Genomic DNA, 23,570 nt, shown 5'->3' on the forward strand with positions numbered 1-23,570 from the left:
AGAGCATGTGTTATCTTGATGGAATTCTAATTTTCTTGTAGAGGATGAAGTTATTTCTATGGCACTCCTGCACTCCTCCAGTAGAGCTTGATGTTATCATGATGACGCTCTGGTTCTCTCCTCATAGGAGGATGAAGTTATCTTCATGGCACTCTGGCACTCCTCTAGTAGAGCATGATGTTACCTTTAAGGGACTCTTGTTCTCTTCTCTTAGAAGATGAAGTTATCTTTATGGCTCTCTTGTTCTCGTAGAGGATGAAGTTATCTTTATGGCACTTTCCCTGCTCACCTCTTCCCTCACGGAATCCTGACGCTCACTCTCCACTCCTTCTGAGCGCACCGGCACGGCACAGCACTGAACACAGCGGCGGCTCGCAGCGGCTGGGGCCGACATCTTGCATTGGGCTGCTCGGGTGAGGCGAGGCCACGGCCATCTTGGCCACACCCCCACGAGTACCGCCCCTACTTAAACGGGCCACCATGTGTCAGCGCAGCGGACGAGCGCAGCGGGTGCGACGGAGGCGCGCCGGAGTTGCGCCTGAGTTAAGCCCGTCTGCGCCCGTCCGCGGCCGACCGGGACCCGGGCCTACTCCCCCTGGCCACTTTTTAAAATACTCGTCGCTGGAACTTCTAAACCTACGCCCTTACACTCTCCAGGGTTCCTGCAAGCACTCTCTTGCCCCACGTACATTGACTTGCATTCAACGTTTGGGTCTTTCCTCTTCCCCCACTTCTGTGCCTCATGCCCAGGCTTTAATTCAACCCTTTCCTGAGCCTCAATCTGCATCTACGGCAAAGCACAGTTTACGCTGTTACTACCTCAATACTCGGTCCCTGGTTAAAAACCAAATAGACATTTTTCTTTTCTTGGAGGAGGTAAAACCCGACATTTTCTTATTAGCTGAAACCTGGCTAACCCTTCACTCCCTCCCCGATGTACTTGTTGCACTGCCCGCAGAATATTATATCTTGACAGCCAACCGTACACCTGGGAGGGCGGGAGGTGGAGTAGCAGCTATAATTCTGAAATCTCTCCATGTCAGGGAATTACCTTCCTTGACTCTTCCGGATACCGAGAACCTAGTGATTAACCTTGACACTGAAAGTGGGTCCCTTATTTTGGTTCTTATTTACCGGCCTCCCCAATATATGGCCAATTATCCATCTCTCCTGGCGGAGCAGCTGGCTTCATACGTAGTCAGCCACTCTAAAATCATCCTCATTGGGGACCTAAATTACTGGTTCGACAGCACAGACATAGACACTCAAGCTGCTGAAATGAAAGACCTGCTTACAGATCTCAATCTAAATCAGCAAATTAATGTACCTACTCACCAGAAAGGCCACAGCTTGGACCAGATTTGGACGCATAATTTATCTTTATCCGACCCAGTTATCAGCCCTTGTATATGGTCGGACCATTTTACTATCTATTTTACACTAGAAACACGTGGAAATGTCAGATCCAAGCCATGCAAGAGCAAAGAATTCCGCAAGTGGAAAACCATGGACCTTCCAGGATTTATTGACGTTTTAAGTAAAACCGTACCACCACCGTACGATGACCTGGACACCAGTGAGAGAGCGCTGTCTAACTGGCTACTCAACGCAGCTGACCTCTCAGCCCCCCTGGTACTGGTCCCTAATATCAGAGGGAATGAAGCTCACAAATGGTTCTCCCAAGAACTGAAAGAACTTAAACTGGGGGTCCGACAGAAGGAACGGAAATGGAGACAAGGTTACTCCTCTCAAGCCAGGATAGTGTACTGTACCGCAAGAAAGGAGTACCAAAAAACCTTGCTCCAACATAAATCCAACTACTTCTCCCAAAAAAATTTAACTTCTTCAAACAAAACTAAAGTTGTTTTTAATATAGTCAATGAGCTCTGTGACGATGACAGGACAGCTCTCTCAATAGTTCCTACCCAGAAGTTGTGTAACTCTCTGAATGAATTTTTCAGAGAAAAGATTGTAACTATAAAACGCAACATTGCTAGCTCTCCTAAATCGTCCCCTTTGGATGATATTTTTAATAACCCTATTACATTAGATACCCTTCCTGCCATAGACCCTAAAATCTTTTCCACTCTCTTGGCACGGGTCAAGTCTGGTTCACCCGATGACATCTGCCCACCCCACATTTTCGCAGAGATTGGGCACTCTATTCCTCATGGGATCCTCCCTTTGCTCAACGACTCTCTTGACCAGGGAAAGGTCCCCGCAGGGTTCAAACATGCTCTATTGATTCCCCTGATCAAAAAACCCGGTCTTGATCCTCTTGATCCTTCTAACTATCGTCCGATATCCTTGTTGCCATTCCTTTCCAAAATCCTGGAGGCACATGTTGCTAGTTGTCTCTCTCACTTCATTGAATCTACTGGATACCTGGAGCTTAATCAAGCTGGGTTTCGACCGGGGCACTCAACCGAGATGGTGACACTGGCGGTCCAGAATGTACTTAGATGCAATGCAGACAAGGACATTCCCCAAGCACTGGTACTTCTTGACCTGTCGGCCGCATTCGACACGGTCGACCATACTATCTTGGTCGACCGTGTCGAACAGGCTGGCCTGAGAGGCTCGGCACTTAGATGGCTGAAGTCATTTATCTCGGAACGCACCCAGGCAGTGAGATTAGGAACCTTTACAGCCCCTAAAATCAAAAATGAATGTGGAGTCCCTCAGGGCTCGTCTCTGTCCCCACTTTTATTTAATTTGTATTTACGACCCTTGCTATTCTCATTAAAAAAGTTCAGAGCCTTAATTTTTAACTACGCAGATGATCTGCAATTGATCTTCTGTTTAGATACACCTGGCGCGGTCACCGAATTTCGGGAGACCATGGTTCACATTCAGAGATGGATGGGCCTAAATCACTTAAAACTCAACCCAGGCAAAACTGAATTGATTTTGCCTGGGAAGAGTGCACTGTACTGGGGACCACATTTCTGGCCTCCAGAAATGGGTGACCCCCCGGCTAAGTCCCAAACAGTTAAGAGCCTTGGAATTTCTTTTAATGAAGATCTATCGCTCAAAAATCAGGTAGGGACTGTGGTATCTGCAAGTTTCTTTCAACTTCGCAAGATTAAGAAGATCGCCCACCTTTTAACCCACCCTGCTCTGATTCAGGTCATTATCGCTCTTGTGTTGTCCCGTCTGGACTATTCCAACAGTCTGTACTTGGGTCTTCCAGCGGGGCAGCTCAAGAGACTTCAACTGGTCCAAAACCAAGCGGCCAGGTTGATCTGCAAGATCCCTAAGTGGCAGTCCATTAGACCAGGACTGGCCAGTCTCCACTGGTTGCCAGTAGCGCAGAGAGCAGCTTTTAAAGCAGGATGCATTATCTTCAGGGCTCTACAAGGTAAGGGTCCCGGATTTATTAGCAGCCTGCTTGTTAGTTACACTCCCTCTCGCGCTCTCCGCTCAGGTCAAAAGAACCTGTTAGTGGTGCCGCGAATCAGGAAACAACGCCAAGGAGGTGGATCTTTCCATTTTTTGGCCCCCTCCCTGTGGAACTCTTTGCCATTGCCGTTAAGGCTCCATGAAGACCTGTTAGCCTTTAGACAGGCTTTTCAAACTTGGCTCTTCAAGCAAGCTTACCCTTAGTTAATCCCGTTTCCTTTTTTTCTGTTACATGTTATGTTGTGCCAGTTTTCCACAGCGCCATGAAGCCTATGGGCGTACGTGCGCTTAATAAATTTAATTTAACATAACATAACATAACATAACTTTGGTTCTCTTCTTGGAGAAGGTGAAGTTATCTTTATGGCACTTTGGTTCTCTTCTCGTAGAGGATGAAGTTATCTTTATGGCACTTTGGTTCTCTTCTTGGAGAAGGTGAAGTTATCTTTATGGCACTTTGGTTCTCTTCTCGTAGAGGATGAAGTTATCTTTATGGCACTTTGGTTCTCTTCTTGGAGAAGGTGAAGTTATCTTTATGGCACTTTGGTTCTCTTCTTGCAGAGGATGGTTCTATATTTATGGCACTCCAGCACTCCTCTAGTAGAGCATGATGTTATCTTGATGCCACTCTAATTTTCTGCTTGTAGAGGATGAAGTTATTTCTATGGCACTCCTGCACTCCTGTAGTAGAGCATGATGCTATCATTATAAACTCTGATTCTCTTCTTGTAGAGGATGATGTTGTCTTTATGACACTCCAGCGCTCCTCTAGTAGAGCATGATGTTATCTTGATGGCCGTCTGGTTCTCTTCTCGTAGGAGATGAAGTTATCTTTACGGTACTCCAGAGCTTCTCTAGTACAGCATGATGTTAACTTTATGGTACCTCAGTACCCCTCTCATAGAGGATGACATTATCTACTAGACATCTATGGACAGCGTCCCAGAACCATCTCTCGCTGCTTTCATCAGTAAACGACTAGTTTGAATGAGATCCCCACACACCCTTTGGAGCGCTCTCTCTCTGCACAAGCAGATCTTTGGCTAGTTTCACAGAGGATTGAAGAAATACCTCATACAGCCTCCTCACCCCCTTGTCACCTGTGAGATCCCCTATCCCCATTCCTTACTCAAGCAACAACTTTGTTGCACCAGACCCAGACAAAACAATATACAAAATAAAATCAGGGGATTTCACTTGCTTGGTTGTCACCGTGCGTGCTGATCTCAACACCTAGGCCACAGATGTTCGACCCTCAGTGTTTGCGACTCGCAATTTGTGAGTCACAAATACTGAGGAACAACAATGTCTGAGACACTGTTTGCGATTCCAGAATGGGTCACAAAGGGCCTGCCTCGTTAATATTCATGAGGCAGGCCGCATTTGGCGACCCATGGGGAATGGCTGGCACTCACTGGGATGGTGGTCTGCTGTTTTTTATGATTTGGGATTTTTAGCAAGAGCTCCAGTCCCTGTGCAGTACAGGACGAGTAGATATGGGCACTCCACTGTCTCTTGATCCTAGCCATCTTCCCTCTGCCCATTCCTCCTCCCCTTGGGGCACAGCTGCCATGTGCCCCTTTCCCTGGCCAGCTTCCACCATCAGAATAGACCAGACTTTGACTTCAAGGGACAGAGCTCTGCTGCCGGGACAATTGGTTGGTGGACACCCTAGGGGTGCCCAGTACCCAAGACATGCCATCCCTGGGTCTGGGTGATGGGGCTGTGCCCACCTGGCCAGGTACAACCTGTACCGCAAGTACTCCACTGTGGAAAAGCTTATGCACCCGACTCCTCTCCTGTCTCAAGGATGTGTCTCATATTATATATCAATTAAATATTGTGCAAATTAACAACATGTATATATAAATTGTGCGAATACTTATAGATAATCCGTCTGGCTGACGATGTTCTTTAATCATTAAACACGATGTTTCTAATTAACCTGCATTTCAGATGTCAACAGCCGCTCTTACTGTTGTCTGAAACTGGGCGTGAAATAAAATGAAAAACCAACTATTGATCAGTTTCCGGAGTCTTTGATATATAAATGAGTCCTGGATTCCGCGACCCCTTTGGAACCCATTTGCTTTGCCTGTTGTTAGATCAAGAATTTCTATTTCATCCGCGAAACACATTTCTTTGTCAGCCTGCTCTTGTTCTGTGAGTTTTTTTATTTGTTTATTTCATTTCTGCAAAGCAGCGCTGTTTTTATTAATTAGATGCAATATTTGGATTTGTTCTTTCCGGAACATGAAAAATATATTAATTCACATTATTGCCAGTTGCTTGAAGAGCAAATACAGCAGCAGAAAAGTAATACCGCGTTATATTTACAATTCAGCAAGCCTCATCTTCTGTTCCCCAAAGGGGGCGTCGCTTGCGTCAAAATCGCTGGACAATCTGGGAGATGCAATCCCATATTGTCCCTGATGACGCAAGAGGGTGGCGGCCGTCGAGGTCACGTGCACTCCAAAATGTGTCATCCGCAAACCATTGTATAAGCAGTGCTTTAAATGAGCCGGTACTGTCCGGTGTGGAGTACCAGCACTTTTTTATTTTGAGAGGGAGAGTACCTGTACTTCTCAAGAGAAACAGTAATAGGTTTAATTGGAGGGTGCCGACACCTCTTAGAAACGAGCAGGTACTCTGCTATAGAGTACCTATTTTTCCATTTCAAGTACTGTGTATAAGGGTCTATATTTATGTCAAACCAAAACAAGACTATAGATCTTTTCAAACTTTTGAATATTTCCGGGCATTTGTATACAGAACTAAAGGCGGAACGTAGCCTCTAACGTAATGGTCACCCCTAATGCTGACCTAAGTCTGGATGCAGTTCCCCCTGGATATTGGGGTGCTGCGAACTGGGAGGAGCCTGAGGTTACTGACGTCACAGGCCTTCCCCCAGATCACCAGGAGTCCAGCAGTGTCGCTGTCGACTCAAGAGGCCTTGCGTCTGTCCTGAAGAAGGCCTTGAAGGAAGCCTCTCCCGTGGTTGAATCGTTGCTTGTCTGCTTGATGGAACAACCCCTCTCTCTCACCCCCTCAACCCTCCTCACCTCCCCCCCTGTAGGGATGACAACACCGCAAAGATAGGTGGACGGGATGTGCTGGTATTATCACATTCACTCCTACCTGGAGTGAAGGCACGCGGCACACAGGACCGCCTACCCAGGGTTTCATTAGGATCAGAAATTGCTCCCTAGAAAAAGTGGCCCACATTTGCCGATTGTGCCTATTCGCAAAACACTGCTTCAGTGTTTCAAGTATTATGAAAGGTGGGGGGATCTATAAAAGAACCATGTTTTCTTAACTTCACTGAGATAAAAAAAAAAATCAAATGGTGCCAGGACTTTTTTGCACGGATTAGTTCATAATGGTGAACCACACCTGAATATAAGTGAGGCCACTTCTGCTGAGGCTAGATAAACATAAGAGGGACCCTGAGAAAATAAGTCCAACGGGAGCATCCCACCAGGGAGGAAACTACTAAACAACATGTAAGGGAAGCCCCCAGACCATAATAAAAATAGGGCCAAAGTTCCACAATATTGAAAAATTTCCACCCACAGAACAGCTCAATTAAATTTCATTACTTATTTTTCATTATTCAGTATTTTTATAAGTGTCTTTTTTGGGATTTTAGAAAAGATATAAAATACATTACATATATAAATTCATTTGATAAAAATACAGGAACCACATTACAAAAATCTAATTTAGTTGTTGCATGACTTTATTCGATATAAAAAATATCATAAAAGTATAGACAGACCAATTTCATCACTTTAGGACAATCCAGTGTTGGAAGAGAAAACGGTATCTCATTGTCATACAATCAATACACAAACGACATTTGTCTTATTTAAGAACAAGTTATACACAATATAAAAAATCCTTAAAATCTATTCAAAGATAAAAACAATTCATATACCATAAAAACCACAGTGTAAAAGGGAGACCTTACTTTTGTTCCTGGTTCTTAGCACTATTACCCCTCAATAAATTGCTTCTGGTTAACCAGGCACAACCCAAGTATTTAGCTGTCCCACAAATTGTGCTAAGGGAGGATGTGTCGGTTTTTAAAATGCGCAGTAATTCCCTATAGTTCTAGGCTCCCAGGTTGATGCATAAGGGTTTCAGCCATTTTCTTCTTGAGTGTTTGTACGCCGGACAGGCAAAAAGAAAGTGAGGAATAGATTCAGTGGGAGAAGCACAGCAAGGGCACATGCTACCTTTCACATTATTAGGATTCCACCCTACTTTGAAATCATTGAGTGGGAGTGTTCCGAACCTCAACTTCAGGTATAATACCCTTTCTCTCGGAGATTCTATAAAATCAAGAAAGGGCTCCAGATTAGAGATGGGCTTGTGGTCTAGGAACTGCTCCTTCAAAGTGCCCCTCTTGGAATTTGATGTGGCTTCTAAAGTGACCCACTCCCAATAAGCTTTCTTAACTGCCTGTTTTGGTGGTGTGGTCTGCCTTTCCCATGCCTCTGCCAATCCAAGGTCCCCCACAAGCTGTTTCAATTTGAATATCCAATTGATCTTGTGGCCCGTGTCTAGTCGGACTAATTCACTCAAGGCGGAAGCGTAATTACACAATTCTGAGGTCCTTCTCAGGCGCACCCAGAATAATAGGGGGCGTAGCTTTGCTATTTCGTTGATTGGGGGTTTCCCATAATCATGACGGAGCGGGACTAATGGGGTCTATGGAGGGAGTGAGACCAGATCTCTAAAAAACGTATTCTCTGATCTCACTAAGTCCGTGGTGTTCTCAAATCCCCAAAGTTCCGCCCCGTACAGGGACGAAGGCAGGGCTTTTCCCTCATACACCTTAATGGCAGGGGCTACTGATCTACTATGGGAAAGTCGCTGATGTCTTGCAATTGCCCCCGAGACTCGTTTGTGGTTAAGCAGCATTTTTGACAGGTGAGAGTTCCACTTCATCGAGTTGTTGACCCGTATGCCCAAGTAGTCGAAAGCTTCGACTAGTTCTAATGGGGAGTCATTCAACTTGATGGCGTTCCTGAACCGTTTAGATGGTGCCAGTGCCTTAAGCTTGGTTTTGGATGTATTAATACATAGGTCCCTGGAATTGCAGAACTGACTAAACCGATCCAATAGTTTTTGTAGTCCCATCGGGCTTTTTGAAATCAAGAGAGTATCGTCGGCAAAAAGCAGCGTGGGGGGGTTTTCCCCTGCCAGGGTTGGAGCGTCGGCTGGGTCCTTCCTCAGATGGTCTACCACCCCATTAACAAAGAGGGAGAAAATAGTCAGGGCCAAAACACAACCCTGGCGTACCCCTCCCTCTACCGCTACCCTTTCTTTTAGGTGACCCTGACGACCCCACCTAATTCTGGCGTAATTCCCCTCGTGGAGGCGTTTGATGAAGTCCAGAATCGAAGGGGAGTGCCTAAGTCAGACAATACCTGCCAAAGCTTGGCACGAGGGTGTGGTATATAAATAAATAATACCGGGACTATTTTTGACTATATTAACAATAACAGATAGCTCAATAAATAAGAGGCAGGATCCGATGTGTCCGAGTTGAACAGGTTTTATTCAGGCAAAAAGGAAGGGACTGGAACGGGACAGCCTGAAATAAATAGGAAGGAAGGAAGGCAGCTGCACCATTTCATCGACAGTGCAGCATATATATAGTAAGACATTTCAAATACATTACATACAGTAGGCGTAACTTATGACAAACGTAAGATAAGAACACATGGGCGGAAGAAGAAGGCGTGTACAGGGCGTGCACTGAGACATGTGATGTGAACGTCACAGAAGTGTCATGAATGGGGCGGAAACATGGAGGGGGCTACCTGAGCAGCTGGGACCTTTAACCTAGTGGTGCGCGCAAACGGGCAATGACGTGTTACCAGGGAGAACTGGGGGCTATGACTTCTGCACTAGAAGAGGAGACTAAAGTCTGCAGTGTCAGGACGACATGTACCTATAGCATATCTGGTATCTGGTGTTTGGAGTACATGTTGATAGAATCCAAAAGTTATCAGGGCAAAGGCTACTTGACACTAAGGCTGGTGCATGCATATATTCTACATGTATTGCGTGTGCTAGGAATATTCTATGAATATTAATACTGTATTTCTCTTACATGGAGACAGAAAGACTAGACCATAGCTGGAACTGTTGATGCGGTTCAGTAGCTTAGGAATGCAAAGGAGGAAAGCTGAACTGATAACTAGAAACATAACATATTCTTGGCAGACAGGCAGGCAGAGCCAGGCCGGGCACCGCGCTGCGCGAAAAGAAGTAAGTGAAGGGTCAGGGATGCAGGTGGGGGCTGTATCGCTCCTCGGAGTGGGTTCAGGAGACTGGAGCTTGAATCTGGTGTCCGGGCCCTTTTGAGGCCTAGAAACGGGGACAATTCAATGAAATAACGTGCACACTGTGAAACGTGGCAACATAGGCCTAATACTCGTTGCTTTCACGAGAACTGGAAACTGGCATACTAGAGTTGGACACAACTATAATTGCGTCTTTAATCGATCATAGGGGGATACATGCATATCGATCATGCACATATAATCATAGGATGGGGAAGACGTAGGCACATATAACATGGCAAAATTCACTTTTCCACATTCCCTCCTTGTGCCCTACATTTCCATCAGGAAACATCAATATTCATGATACCATCTATCTGTTCATATAGCATCATTTGCTCGTCTCGAATTGTCTTGGAACGGGACTTAGGACTAGGAATACAAGAGGTAGCACACATGCCGCAAATCGCAGGGCTACATTGTAAACAGAGGCAGCAACTGAATATGATCATTACTGCTATACCTAGGAATGACAATACTTTCCATCCCCAGGCAGATATGATACTCCAGAGCCAACCGGACCATGTCCAGGTGCCTGGATTCTGGTGTAACTGATGGGCAATTTTATGAAGGCTGGTTATAGCTGAATAAACAGACGGCGCGTTATTAGGAATGAAAATGCAGCAACTAGATCCGATGACTCTACAAGCTCCTCCTCTATCGGCCAGTATGACGTCAAGAACGAGACGATTTTGGAGCACGACAAAACGCATAGCAGATTGCTCTTCAGTTAAGTTACCTAGAGCGGAAGTAGTCTCATTCACTACTGCTTCAAGGGTTCTGGTTAACCTACGTATTAACTTACTATTCTGGACAGGACCTATAAAGAAAAAGAAACCTTTTTTGAAATCTTGATACTGTTCTAAAGCAGTTTCAGTTTGATCGACAATTGGGGACTCAGTCTCCCTTCTATGTCTAACGTGTACTAGATGTGTGTTTCTGTGATAATCGGATGGGGCTAGAAAAACTGGTGGCAGTAGGAAGGCAATATAACATGTTCCATCCCAATCGAGGGGCAGACGAACATATGCGGTCTGACCACAAACAAAATAAGAATGACGTGAGGCTTTGAAAATAGATTTCCCACTGTCACTATACTCAACCATAGTAGCACAATCACTATGTCCTACATGTGCGGAACCATTCTTTCTGACACATAATTCGCCTTTGACTGGTAGTACTGAAATAGCAGGCAAATCTGGAGTAGTATCGGACTGAACATTCAAGACCATGAAATTCGAGGAATAATTACCTAAATCATATACTTCATTTTCTAGATCTAATCCTGTTCTATGGGAAAGACCTTGCTTGTCTGGGAAACATGTTCTATTCAGAAGGGACATATCAGTTGAGGATGACGTTAACGTGGACCATGCTCCACACGAACCATTATGTGAAAACGGGTAGGGAAAGAGTGGCAGAACTCCCTTCGGTGTCTGGAAAGGGGGGAGTCGACCACACACCCAACAATTAGTGGCATTGCTGGTCTGGTGTGAATAGTGCAACATTCGGATAAAAGTGTTATTACGCATAGCAAGACGATAAGATAACTCGTGAGGAGGCAGATCACTAAATGTGTGCTCTACTGTAACATTAGAAAACATATGTACATGTGAAATAGGAAAACATAAATGTAACGCATAACTTATGCATGTAACCATAAGACTCAGGAACAATAAAAAGAACAGAATGATGATACATCTCTTAGAGTTTTGACTAACTCTCTCACTGTGTGGGTCTGTCTCATACATGTCAGGAACCTGTCTAACCGTTTCACCCGAGAGGGACTTAGACAATTAAACTGGCTGACTTACTAGACCTCAACTTGGATTTATACTCCTGCTGCGGAGTTTTCTCTAACAGGGGAAGTTTAGATTCATGGTCTGGGCAGTCCTTGAGAAAAGGTTTAGTTTTAAGTCCATGGAATTTCTTGACGTGGCTCGCGTGTAGCCACCCTTTTCTGTTTTCCACTTTCACCGCAGTCCGGGTGGTGAGAAGGACGAGACGGGGTTCCTTCCAGCGGGGCTCCAGCGGACTAGAACGATCAAAGTTCCTTATAAGCACATATTCACCCGGAACGACCTCGTGCGGTTTCACTTCGGTGTTGTCTGGAAATGCAGCGGCAACCTGTGAACGAGAAGATTGTAGTGCAGACACCAAGGAGGCAAGGTAATCTGTCAGCATATTACTGTCAACATCAGTCATTGTACGGGGTCTAGGTGTACCCCACATGTTAGGGGGACGACCAAACACTATCTCATAGGGAGATAGACCTGAACGGGAGTGAGCGACCATTCTCATATAAAAAAGGGCAACTGGCAGTGCTACTATCCAATCTACACCTTTCTCTGCACACACTTTTGCGATTCGGATTTTCAGAGTCTGGTTATGTCTCTCTACGAGACCGGCTGCTTCAGGATGGCGTACACAATGGAACTTCCACTGGTACCCTAACAGAAGGGATACTTGTTTCATGAGCTCGGATGAGAATGGCTGGCGGTTATCTGAATACACGACCCTAGGTAATCCATAGCGGGGAAAGAACTCACGAACCAACTGCCTGGCAGTGGTCGCAGCTGTGTAATCTGGAACTGGATATGCTTCTGTCCATCTGGACAAAGCGCATACAACTACGAGGACATACTTGAAACCTCGACATCGCTCCATCTGAATATAATCCATTTGGAGGACTTCAAAAGGGTGGTCAGGAGGATGGAATCCACCTTGTTCCACCGGGACACTTTTACCTGGATTGAACTGACAACATATCATACAGGTACGCACTTTCTGTTTGGCTGCTGCACGTAAATGCTTGTTGAACCAAAGGTTCTGGATACTGTCTAACATGGCTTTTTCTCCTAAATGTGCTGGACTATGTGCGGTGTTAATAATGACTTGAACCATAGAGTCGGGGAGAAACCATGTGGCTTTTCCCTTCGTCAACCATCCTTGATCTGTCTGGACCCCTCCTTGTTCGGACCATTTCTTGATTTCATCGGGAGTAGCATGTAACTGTATATCTATGACATCTTGTGTAGGGTCCTTAACTGTCATACAAGTAGTCTGTTCTGGAATGTGTGTCAGTGTTGTGTTAACTGGAATGTCTGGAGTCTGAGCTGTGAGCTTGGCCGTTCGATCTGCTAGATCGTTACCTTGGGAAATGATGTCAGTGACTTTCGTATGTGCTTTGCACTTCATGATAGCGATAGCTGTCGGTAAATGTATTGCATCTAACAGAGCTTGAATGAGGAGACCATGCTGAATCTTGGTTCCATGAGAAGTCATGAAACCTCTTTCTTGCCAGAGCACTCTGAAGTCGTGTACGACTCCGAATGCATAACGTGAATCTGTGTATATATTTACTTTCAGGTTCTTGGCACGTATGCAGGCTTGGGTCAGAGCGACAAGCTCTGCTGCTTGAGCAGACAGGGTGTCTATACGATGTGTTTCTATAACTTCGGTTTCAGTAGTCACTGCATACGCGGCTACTAGTTCTCCTGCACTTGTTCTCATACATGAACCATCCACATAAAGTGTCAGGTCGGGATCAGGTAATGCAATATCTGTCAGGTCTTGTCTCGGCTTTGTCATGGTGTTAACAACTTCCACACAGTCATGTGTGGCAGGATTTGAAGTAACTGACGGTAACAGTGTAGCTGGATTTAAAATGTTGCAGCGTCTGATTTCTATGTGTGGCTGAAACAGTGTCAGTTCATAACCTGTTAAACGTGCAATTGTCAAGTGCTGAGTCTGTGTTCGGTTTAAAAGAACTTCCACGGAGTGTGGAACTTGTACTGTCAGGGAGTGTTCTAACACTATGGAATCACTTTGTCTGATAGCTAGAGCTGTGGCTGCAACTGACTTGAGGCACGCAGGCAGAGCCTGGGCCACCGGATCTAATGTGCTAGAAAAATAAGCACAGGGCTTGTATTGTCCTGCTTGATCTTGTGTGAGAACAGATAATGCAGTACCATCACGTTCTGTAACAAAAAGTGTAAAAGGCTTACTGTAGTTCGGTGTTGCTAGAACAGGTGCATCACATAAAGCTTTCTTTAACTCATTAAAAACAAGTGTATGTTCCTGGGTCCAAGGGAGGACAGTCGATACGGCTGCCTCCTGCGTCGTTAACTGTATCAGTGGCTTGGCAAGAAATGCATACTGTGGAATCCATTGTCTGCAGTAAGAAGTGAGGCCGATAAAAGCTCGTACCTCCTTCTGTGTCTTGGGCTGTGGAAGATGTGCTATTAACTGGATACGGTCAGGTGTCAACTGCCTACCCCTCTTGGACAGTAAGTGTCCTAAGTAGACTACTTGCTGGACACAGAATTGCAATTTGGAAGGGGACACCTTGTGCCCCATCTCGGCCAGAAAATACAGGACTGTAAGTGACGCACGCTCGCAGTCACGTTCAGAACGGGCTGTGATCAGTAGATCATCGACATACTGGAGCAGGGCAGTGTCAGCTGGCATGTGAATATTGTCTAGTTGTCTTTTAAGTGCTTGACTGTAAATGCTAGGGCTTTCTGTGAAACCTTGAGGTGCTCGTGTGAATTTATAGCTTCTTCCATTTAAACAGAATCCGAAAAGGAACTGGCTGTCTGGATGAATGGGGACACTGAAAAATGCGTTCTTGAGATCGATAACTGTAAAGAATGTAGCTTCGGAATCAATGGCTGTCAATAGAGAAGAAATATCTGGGACCACTGGGTACTGTGGTATAATACATTTATTAAGTTCCCGAAGGTCAATCACTAATCGATAAACTGGAGGTGCATTTGGATCAGTACGTTTCAGAATCGGAATGATAGGAGAATTACATACATTGGAGTCAGTCTCTACAACCACTCCTTGAACAATAAGTTCGTCAATAATTTTGGATAAGGCTGCTACAGCCTCAGGTGGCAATTTGTACTGTCTGATTCGTGGTAAAACAACACCTTGCTTCAGAGTCACACGATGGGGTGTGATGTGCATACAACCTACATCAGTTGGACCTTGCGCCCATAAATGCTGTGGTACATTCAATAATCTTGGATCGAAATCACGTAATACATAATGACCTTTGAAATCACGTAGGAACAAACGGACCCCTTCTGGGGAGCAGCATATTACTGCTCCTAATTCTTTCAGTGTTTTAATGCCTAACAAATTTTCTGGGCAAGATTTCGTGAGTAACAGATCTGTAGTTCGGGACAATGGACCAACTTCTAGAGTAACTGGTTTCGATATTTCATTAACAATGGGCTTTCCTGAAAATCCAAGGGAAACATTTCTAGAGCCTGAGAGCGGAGCCCCTGGAACCTCGTCATGACTGATGGTAGTCCTACTTGCCCCTGTATCAATCAGAAACTTTCTGTCTTTCCCTAATACTTGACTATGTACATAGGGACCCTCTTGATCTACAGGTACCTCGATGAGAGGCAAGCCTACCTCCCTCTCTAGGCTGTTTCATGAATATGGCTGATAATCTGGATACTCTGACTGTGCATACTGGTACATTTGCTGTGTAACATGCTGTGTTGCAGCGATAGGCTGCGGTACGGTAACTGACTGTTGTGCATTCTGTGGTGGCTGGGAAGTCTGTGAAACTTGTTCTTGTCTAGGCGGACGTGGTCTTTCTTTCGTTTTACCAGTAGCTATATTGTGTTTCAGAACTGCACATTCGTTTATAAAATGACCTGGCTGTTTACAGTAATTGCATGTCCCTTTAACGGGAACTGCAGGATGACTGGCTTGATTCGGACCCCTCTTCTGACTGTCTTGTGGAACGGATTGTGCAACTAATACTTTCATTTTCGTGTCTTTCATACGTCTCCTTTCGTGTTCCTGCTCTTCCCTGATTCTGTTCTGGTGGTACTGGAGCATCTGGAGCATCTGTGACGGAGAATTAGCTTGCCAAGTACTTTCGACTTTCAGGACTCGATTTTTTAACTTGTGGACTTGAATTCTCGACTAGTTTGGTAACAAAAAGATGAGGGTATGATTCACTACTTGTTTTTAGACCACTATTAATAATGAAACATTTCTCAAATCTAGAATAAAAATCACTAGTATCTTCGTCTTGTTTCTGTTTACAGGCTGAGATGGCATCCCAATCTTCCTTTTTCGTGGCTAGTAATCTTGGCAAAACTTGTATTAACAATTTGGGCAATTCTTTAGCTTTATCCCCAAGACCGGTACCTGGTACTCGTGAATTATCTTCGGCTTCTAATGCTGTCCAATCTATCTTTTTCTCTCCCACCTCCCATTCTTTTTCTTTGAGTTTTTCATATATGCCCGCAGGCAACAAGACCTTTAACATCTTAATGATATCAGGATACGTGTATTCTCCCATACGGAGCATGTCCTTTAATTCACGGTGGAACCCTGCTGGATCTTTATCATGACAGGGAATTAACTTTTTCATTTCTAAGAGTTCTATTTTTGTGATAGGGGTGTAAACAAACACTCGTTCTAGACCACCCCCCTCTTTCTTGACTGGATGTACTTCTCGTAACGGATTCTGTCTATCTATGTAGAATGATTTACTTTCTGGGGGTGAGACGTGAACAAAATGTGGATTCAGAAACGTTCGGTATTTGTGGCGCTGTTCTAGAATGACACTAATTAAATCGGTACCTAGACCTTTCCATCTGTACTGGAGTAACTCGTTTAATACATCATGTAAAGGACCTGGATCAGAATGCTGTTCCTCATACAGTGTAATGAGGTGCTGGATCATATACATACCCACCAGTCGCTGCTCGGCTGGGGGCAGTTTCAGAAACGTTTGGGCCACTATTTCGTCTGGAAAAGTGGTAGAATCAGTAGTCCACCGGACTGCTGATCGGGCTAGTTCTTGTTCATGCATGGTACTGAGCTCACTATAACCTATTCGTGATTTCAGGATGTGATCTGTGGCCTGGAATACTTGCTCAAGAGAACGCTGTTCCAATGCTTGAGGAGGAAAAGTTTTCTTGTAATCTAGGCGTGAATGTTGGTCGGAAAGTCTAGTTCTACCTACATACGCTATTCTGTCGGGATTCTCGTTGACTACCTCTTCAGTAGAAGAGTCATACTCTTTCTCGGTTGCTTGTTTTGCTTCTCGTTTCTCGTGTATAGTTATGATTTCCCTACGAATTTTCTTGTACATACTCTCTATACAACCTTGTGTCTTGTGTTTTCCATCGGCTATATTGTCACTCCACCTAGTCAGGACTTTCAGTTCTTCTTGATCTTTTTCTGGACAATCTTGCTCTCTTATTAAACAGTTAATCAGGAACTTTAAAATCATGGACTGAGTCTCGACTTTTCTCTGAACCATGGCTTCGTGAATACTTCCTGGATTCACTCCTGTACGGATAAAACGGTATATTCTGTCTAGATGTTCTCCCATATCGGGCAGGGTGTCCAAATAGCTGGCAACCCGTCTTAAACGTAATGAATATATGACCATGTGATCCTCGCCTGGAACTGGATCATAACGACATTCAGTAAGACCTCGCATGATATCTACGTATGTAGACACTTTTGGCGTACGCTGTAACGCTAGTTCATGTAGCGTCAGACGTCTGGGTTGAGGCGGGGTACGAGGAGAACCTCCCCCCGCGGCTCCTAAACTAGAATCGTCGGGGAATACTGTACGTGCGGGTAGAGTGACTGGCAAAGCGGGTACATGTACTGTGGGCTGGGCCGGGGGTGCTGGAACATGAACTTGGTCCCCGGGAACAGTAGTTGACGGGACAGGAATTACATTATTAACGGGAGCAGGCGGAACAGGATTTGCATAGGCTGGGACTGTGTCGTCCAAATAGGACGAAAGAAAAATATCAGCTGCGGTCGGTTTATGACGTAGCTTAGTCGGGACCAATGGCGGCGGTAAATTACAGGGTGCTTCCGGGGTTGCTTTTGGCAAGCCCTCGGCAAGAAGAGGATACATGCCTTTAATAAGGGCATTTCTCTGTCTGTCTGACTGTTCGGCTCTAACTCGTTCACCTTCTTCGATTAATTCCCTTTCTTGGGCTTTCTCTGAGGATTCCCTACTTAATTCTGTTTTTCTGAATTCTTTTTCGGTTCTTTTATGAGATTCTTTGCGCCATAACTCGATGGCATCTTTCTGGGACTGTCTGGCTTTCTTTTTCCATAATGCCTCTTCTACTCGCATGATGCACTCGGCATCCCATGTACCTGATACGGGCCATCTATATTTCTCTTCTAGTTCCTTAGTACAGTCCGCCCATAAGTCTAGATATATTATGGCATCTAAGCCATGCTTGTGATACATAAAATGTCCTGGACTGTCCCTAGGAGGGACAGGAACTGCTTCTTCGAGTAACCCTTTTCTGGTCTTTAACTGACGTAATTTCGAGAACAGAGGCATTTCGGTAATACACTTGAAACACAATATACAATAATCACAATAATAAAATAGCGAACAAAACACTCATACCACGACATAAAAATACATGGATAACAGTTCGAACAGAATACTACCTGATACACTGAAAACAGAACACATGAATTTCTCGAGAACGAAACTTACTAGAATTACTGGATGCACTGCTAAAACAGTACAGAACATACCGGTCCCCTAAAGAGACACGTCAGGACCCGTATCCACCTAGGTGAATACTTCGTAATGGATCTGCGTACCCAAACCCAACGGACCAGGAACAAACTAATGATCCTGTCTAGATACTTCCCCCGCGACGGTACTCACCGGGAAGCAGAAACTGGAAGGCCTCGGACTGGACTGGACTGCTACGACGTCGGACTACGAACTTCGGAAACTTCGGTTACAGGTGGGCCTCCGGATACCTCGGACCTTGCTCTCTCGGCTTGGGCTCTGGTCGGGACGAACCGCATTCCACACCGCTTCGTCTGGATGTCGGACCGCAGTCTCCGTCTCCTCCGTGGGCCTGAGGGAGACTTGAAGCAGAAATATCTGCCGGTGCGCAGTAGAGTTCCGTCACGGCTGCAGAGGGTCAGGGGGCCTGCGTATTATCGCCAGCGCGTGAGGAAGGGGCTCGTCCCTATTCGGGCGCCATTATGTGGTATATAAATAAATAATACCGGGACTATTTTTGACTATATTAACAATAACAGATAGCTCAATAAATAAGAGGCAGGATCCGATGTGTCCGAGTTGAACAGGTTTTATTCAGGCAAAAAGGAAGGGACTGGAACGGGACAGCCTGAAATAAATAGGAAGGAAGGAAGGCAGCTGCACCATTTCATCGACAGTGCAGCATATATATAGTAAGACATTTCAAATACATTACATACAGTAGGCGTAACTTATGACAAACGTAAGATAAGAACACATGGGCGGAAGAAGAAGGCGTGTACAGGGCGTGCACTGAGACATGTGATGTGAACGTCACAGAAGTGTCATGAATGGGGCGGAAACATGGAGGGGGCTACCTGAGCAGCTGGGACCTTTAACCTAGTGGTGCGCGCAAACGGGCAATGACGTGTTACCAGGGAGAACTGGGGGCTATGACTTCTGCACTAGAAGAGGAGACTAAAGTCTGCAGTGTCAGGACGACATGTACCTATAGCATATCTGGTATCTGGTGTTTGGAGTACATGTTGATAGAATCCAAAAGTTATCAGGGCAAAGGCTACTTGACACTAAGGCTGGTGCATGCATATATTCTACATGTATTGCGTGTGCTAGGAATATTCTACGAATATTAATACAGTATTTCTCTTACATGGAGACAGAAAGACTAGACCATAGCTGGAACTGTTGATGCGGTTCAGTAGCTTAGGAATGCAAAGGAGGAAAGCTGAACTGATAACTAGAAACATAACATATTCTTGGCAGACAGGCAGGCAGAGTCAGGCCGGGCACCGCGCTGCGCGAAAAGAAGTAAGTGAAGGGTCAGGGATGCAGGTGGGGGCTGTATCGCTCCTCGGAGTGGGTTCAGGAGACTGGAGCTTGAATCTGGTGTCCGGGCCCTTTTGAGGCCTAGAAACGGGGACAATTCAATGAAATAACGTGCACACTGTGAAACGTGGCAACATAGGCCTAATACTCGTTGCTTTCACGAGAACTGGAAACTGGCATACTAGAGTTGGACACAACTATAATTGCGTCTTTAATCGATCATAGGGGGATACATGCATATCGATCATGCACATATAATCATAGGATGGGGAACATGTAGGCACATATAACATGGCAAAATTCACTTTTCCACAAGGGACCAGGTCGAAGGCTGTTCTTAGATCAATGAAAGCCAAGTAAAGGCTGCCTTTCTCAATGATCACAGATTTCCAGTAGATCGTATGGAATCTGAAGATCTGATCCATCGTGCCAACCCCCTGTCTAAACCCTGCCTGATATTGTGACAGGACATTAACCTCGTCCATCCATGACCTTAACCTTATGAGGAGGACCCTGCCTACCACTTTCTGTACTACATCGATTAAACTAATCGGTCTGTAGTTGGCAGGGTCCTCCCTATCCCCCTTCTTATAGATGGTCACTACCTCAGCGCCTTTCCAAGAATCAGGGACAGGATGTCCACTCGCAATGAGGTTCATTACCTTGAGGATGAAAAGGGCCAAAAGCTTTTGGTCATGTAATAATAAATCGCCAGGGATGCCATCTGGGCCCGCCGCCTTGCCTGGCGCTATGCTTGCAATGGCCGATGACACCTCATTAAGCCCAAATAGTTCCCCTGATTTGGAGATCTCAATGATGGTTGATCGAATCCCCTGATCAGAGGGTATACTACCTACACCTCCAGAATACAAGCCATGGAAATGGTCAAACCATTGGCAACCTGATATATGATTGGGAAGTGAATCTGCTCCCCTCCTCGTGCTTATATTAATGAGCTCCCAAAATGTAGTAGAATCCTTCAGCTGTGCAGCGGATTTGAGCTCCTGCCAGTGTGATTTTTCCCACAAGCGCTTCGCTTGTTCTATTGTCCTAGTATAGATCTTTCTAGCTAGGCTTATTTTAACCTGGTCTTTTGCCCTAAGGGCCAGAGATAGGTCCTGTCTTTTTTCCCTGCATATAGCAGAGTACCACAAATTGGTTGATTCTGGGGTATGGGCTTTCCGATCCCTATTGCCTTTTATACGGAGGTACTCACCCAGTCTTCTTATAGTCTCCTGATAGAGCCCGGGGAACTCAGAATCCTGTGGATCCTCAAGGATGGTGTTAAAAAGTTCGAGATCTTTGCAAGTGACTCACCCTGCTTAGCAACCATATGCCACCTGAGACGTCGGTTGCAGTTAGATGGTACTACTCCCTTGTCGAAAGCATCAAAGTTCTACCCCTCACGATGGATGTGGTGTCCTCCTCTCGTGTAAATTGCATGGACAAAGGGTTGTGGTCACTATAAAGTATATTGGAATAACCTCCATGCCAATGAGTTCAGCCCATAGATGTAAATCCAACTATATATAATCAATGCGGGACGGGGAACTGATCCTATTGAATGTATTTGCTCCACAGGGATCAGAGCGGGTCCTGCCATTAACTGCTCTTAAATTGTGCTCTAAGGTCAAGGCATTAATTTGTATGGCTCTTTGGGTCCATTTCTTTATTGGCGCTATGTTGAGTATTGGAATGGCCCATATTCTTTGCCAAATACTATCTGGAAGCGCTACCTGCTAAGGGCTAACAAATATTGCTGTTTCTGTTAGCTGTTTGAGGCTTTTTAATCATAAAAATCGTCATTTTTAAAAATTGTGTTTTTCACTCTGTGATGCAGACAGCACACCCCTAGGCCTCCTGCACGCATTTTCGCCATCATTCCACGGCTCTAGCGGCCGTTTTTGGGCTTTATTTGGGGTTAGTGAAATCATTCCACGGCGGCCATCTTGAGTGTGGCCCAGAGCGGTGAGAGCGCTCTAGTGGATCACATAAAAGGAGCCCTGTGTCAGCGCTCGCGAGATTCTTTGCCAAATACTATCTGGAAGCGCTACCTGCTAAGGGCTAACAAATATTGCTGTTTCTGTTAGCTGTTTGAGGCTTTTTAATCATAAAAATCGTCATTTTTAAAAATTGTGTTTTTCACTCTGTGATGCAGACAGCACACCCCTAGGCCTCCTGCACGCATTTTCGCCATCATTCCAAGGCTCTAGCGGCCGTTTTTGGGCTTTATTTGGGGTTAGTGAAATCATTCCACGGCGGCCATCTTGAGTGTGGCCCAGAGCGGAGAGAGCGCTCTAGTGGATCACATAAAAGGAAACGGATGCTCTACCGCGCTAGCGGTCGCGTTTGCGGGAGCACCGTCCCTAGCGCCGGAGTCTCGCCTGAGTCAGCCCGTCTGCGCCCGTCAGCGTCTCGGAAGCGCTCGGGCGCGAGCCTGGTGGGTCCCACTGAGCACTCGGCTAGATGCACACAAGAGAGGAACTATTGTCTTATAATGTACACACTGCTCCATGTCAGCGAGCTATCCCCTACTCTGCAGGGGTTATTACCAAGTGCCCCACGTGTGGGTGGTTGCCTGTCCCTATCAATTCCTTTCCGGGCAAGCTTCCCCCATTAGGTAGTAAATGTGCTTTGTTAAACACCAGGTCCCTTCCTCAGCACGCTCTTGACATTCATAATCTTTTAACACACGATGATAGGGACTGCCTCTTTCTCACGGAAACATGGCTTGGTGAGGGATCGGAACCTGATTTGGCTATTGCCATCCCTCCCTCTTTTGCTATTTTCCGTCGAGATAGATGTAAGGGAAGGGGAGGCGGAGTGGCACTTATCATCAAGAGGCACATTCCCTGTACCATCTTGTCGATGGATGATTTACCAGGTTGTGAGACACTTGCCTTCTCCCTGGCCCTCTCCCCCCATCAATCTTGTTTGGGGCTCTTGCTTTATAGACCGCCTGGCCCTCTAGGCTCCTTTATTGAGGATTTGCTATCAATCATCTCCACTCTAAGTCTTAGGACAAATCACTGCCTGATCCTCGGGGATTTTAACATCCACATGGACAAGGGTGAGGATCCGGAAGTGCAAAAATTTTTGGACATGACATCTTCGGTGGGACTTCATATGTACCTGCAGTCTCCTACACATGAGAAAGGGCATATTCTAGACCAAATTTTCTCGACTGTTCCGGTGGCCCTCTCCTCCCTTGCCCCAGTTCTCTGGTCGGACCATTTCCTAGCGGATTTCACAATAGTACATCAGCCAGTAGCCGCTCGCATTTCGCAGCGGCAAACAGCTCGTAACTCTAGAGCCTTCCACAAAGTCACCCCGGCCATGCTCACCCAGGCTTTAGAGACCTATCCTTGTGCTCTCACGGGTAGACTGGAGGACGATGTTATGTGTTTTCAGAACTGGCTCACTACACGCTTGGAAGCCTTGGCACCACCCCGCCTAGCTAGATCAGAACTGGCAAGAGCATCAGCCCCGTGGTTTTCTGCTACCCTGGCTACTAAGAGAAGGCACTGTAAGCGGCTGGAGAGAATTTGGAGGAGGCAGTACGATACATCTGCTAAGCAGTCCTACAGAGAAGCAGTGAAAGAATATCACAGGGAGATCACTGCAGAGAAAAAATCCTTCTTAGCTAAAAGGATCGAGGAAGCAGATAGCTCCTGCAAAGAGATCTTTACGATTGTTAAAGAATTCATCTCTCCTTCCTGTTGCACTCCTACGTCTGCTTTCTCGGAACCATGATTCAAGGAGCTTGCAGTATTTTTTACGAATAAAATACGTACCATCCAGGCAGCCTTGCAAGGAACCCATAACATCTCGATTTCGGGCTCTATGGTCGACGGCTCTTCTTTCCCTTGGTTACATCCATTGGCCTCACATATGGACTCTTTGGGTCCTACCCTGCACTGTTTCCCCTCCATAGAGTTTCA

The sequence above is a fragment of the Lissotriton helveticus genome, chromosome 11, assembly GCF_964261635.1.
Source record: "Lissotriton helveticus chromosome 11, aLisHel1.1, whole genome shotgun sequence".
Taxonomy (NCBI): Eukaryota; Metazoa; Chordata; class Amphibia; order Caudata; family Salamandridae; genus Lissotriton; species Lissotriton helveticus.